This window comes from Nicotiana tabacum, chromosome 13 (genome assembly GCF_000715075.1).
Source record: "Nicotiana tabacum cultivar K326 chromosome 13, ASM71507v2, whole genome shotgun sequence".
Lineage (NCBI taxonomy): Eukaryota > Viridiplantae > Streptophyta > Magnoliopsida > Solanales > Solanaceae > Nicotiana > Nicotiana tabacum.
This window is the reverse complement of record NC_134092.1, coordinates 130,795,976-130,798,607: the sequence shown is the minus strand read 5'-3', so window position 1 is coordinate 130,798,607 and position 2,632 is coordinate 130,795,976. Positions and strand designations below refer to the sequence as shown.

Genomic DNA, 2,632 nt, shown 5'->3' with positions numbered 1-2,632 from the left:
CTTCTCTATAGTTTTAAACATAAAAATAATAATTAAAAATTACAGATCACCAGAGTTAATTCCAAAAGGATATTAAAGTGAGTTAACCCTCGTGCTCCAAACTTTTTTTGGAGAGAGGGAAAATTATTTTTATCCTAAATTTAAAATTGGGATAATTTGGTGGAAAAAACAAAATATCAGTGACATTCTTTATCCAGCAGCTAAATTTAGTGGACAATTTTGACAATTTTAGCTATTAAATATAAATAGTTTTTGGTGCCAAGTGATAACCATAATACTAAACTCAAGTTTCTTAACAAGTAATTTTCATATATAAAAAATAAATTTTTTATTTATTTTCGCACAAAAATAATGTGTTGGCCCTCACAGATCAAATGCTATCATTCATTTCTTGTCGATGGAGTGATAAATACTTTTAGGAAAGTTAGCAATAAGTAATTAAGAATTCAATAAAACAGAGGTCATTTGATGCCCAAAATACAAATGAAAAAACAAAACGAAATAGGTTCTTTCTTTTTTCTCATTATGTCTATGTTCTGAACAGCATTTGCGGTCACTACGGAGGATAGATCTCAGCTACTCTAGAAGACTGATGCGAACACCAAATTTCACGGGGATGCCAAATTTGGAGTATTTGGCTTTGAAATATTGTAGTAATCTTGAAGAGGTTCACCATTCCCTGGGATGTTGCAGCAAACTCATTCGGTTAGATTTGTGTGATTGTGAAAGCCTTGAGAGGTTTCCATGTGGTAACGTGGAATCTCTTGAATATCTGAGTTTAGAAGGTTGCTCAAGTTTAGAGAAATTTTCAGAAATTGACGAGAGAATGAAGCCGGAGATACAGATTCACATGGAAGACTCTGGGATTAGGGAAATTACCATTCTCTTATTTTCAGCACCAAACTCATATTACCAAGCTAGATTTGACGCGTTTGAAAAACATTGTAGCTCTTCCCAGCAGCATCTCTAGGTTGAAAAGTTTGGTTCTTCTAGATGTGTCTGATTGCTACAGACTTGTAAGCTTGCCAGAGGAGATAGGGGATTTAGACAACTTGGAGGAGCTTCATGCCAAATGGACTCGAATTTCACGACCTCCGTCTTCCATCGTACGCTTGAACAAACTTAAAATCTTGAAGTTTAGAGGCTTCGGAGATGGAGTGCACTTTGAGTTCCCTCCTGTGGCTGAAGGATTACGCTCATTGGAATATCTGGATCTCATGTACAGCAATCTAATAAATGGAGGACTTCCGAAAGATATTGGATCCTTATTCTCTTTGAAAGAATTGAATCTCAGAGGAAATAATTTTGAGCATTTGCCTCGAAGCATATCCCAACTTGGTGCTCTTCGATCCTTATACTTATCAGATTGCCAGAGGCTTACACAGCTACCAGAACTTCCCCTTGAATTAAAGTAATTGCATGTAGGTTGTCATATGGCTCTGAAAAGTATCCACGATTTAGTAACAAAGAGAAAGAAACTACAGAGGGTGATATTCATGCCACTGTATGATAAAGATGACGCATATAATGATTCGATCTATGATTTGTTTGCACATACCATGTTTCAGAATATTTCTTCCTTGCAAAATGACATTTCTGCTTCATATTCCTTGTCACTAAGAGTGTTTACCATTGTGCATCTTGAAAGGAAGATCCCAAGTTGGGTACACCATCAGGGAATGAATAGAATTGTATCAGTCAATTTGCCTGAAAATTGGTATGTATGTGATAACTTCTTGGGGTTCGTTGTATGTTACTCTGGCAGCTTAATTGACACCACAGTTCAGTTGATTCCCTTATGTAATGATGGGATGTCATGGATGACCCGGGAACTAGAATTATCCGGCCGTTCAGAATATGATGAGATGTTGTTGATGAACGGGGAACTAGAATTATCTGACCATTCAGAACCTGATGCAGAATCTACTATTCATTTTCTCGTGGTACCTCTTCCTGGCTTATGGGATACATCTAAGGCAAATGGAAAAACACCAAATGACTATGGGCATATCAGGCTATCTTTTTCTGGAGAAATAAAGAAGTTTGGATTTCGTTTGTTGTATAAAGATGAACCAACAGAACATCGCATTGGGATACGGAGCAGATATGAAATTGGTGTACACCATGACACCGTGACCGATGAAGCCAGCTGCTGTCGCATGCTCTAATAACATTAGATGTTATTTGGACTTACGTAATTGGTTAGATACAGTTATATACACTACTAGAATTCCTGTAAAAAGCGACCAAAAAATAGCGACCAAATTTGGTCTATGGAAAAAAGCGACCAAAAAATAGCGACCAAATTTGGTCTATGGAAAAAAGCGACCAAGGTTGGTCGCTAAAGTAGTCAAAATATTGACTGAATTGGTCAGACTTGTTTGGTCAAACGTTTACTGAGATTAGCGACCAATATTGGTCGCTAAAGTGGGACCCGCTTACAGAATTTTAATAATTATATTATTATTTTGAAAAAACTATAAAATTTAAATATATATAATATAAAATTGGCGACCAACGTTGGTCGCTACATAAAGGCAAGAAAGGTAGCGACCAATTTTGGTCGCTTAACTGGGTCCCAGTTATTCAATTTTAATAATTATATTATTAATTTAATTATTATATGAAATAT

At 36.0% G+C, this 2,632-nt stretch overlaps 1 pseudogene; it reads left to right on the top strand.

Moving 5' to 3' along the window:
• The first annotated feature begins 351 nt into the window (after positions 1-351).
• Positions 352-2,168, top strand: LOC142168357 (TMV resistance protein N-like; annotated as a pseudogene).
• Positions 2,169-2,632: the final 464 nt, after the last annotated feature.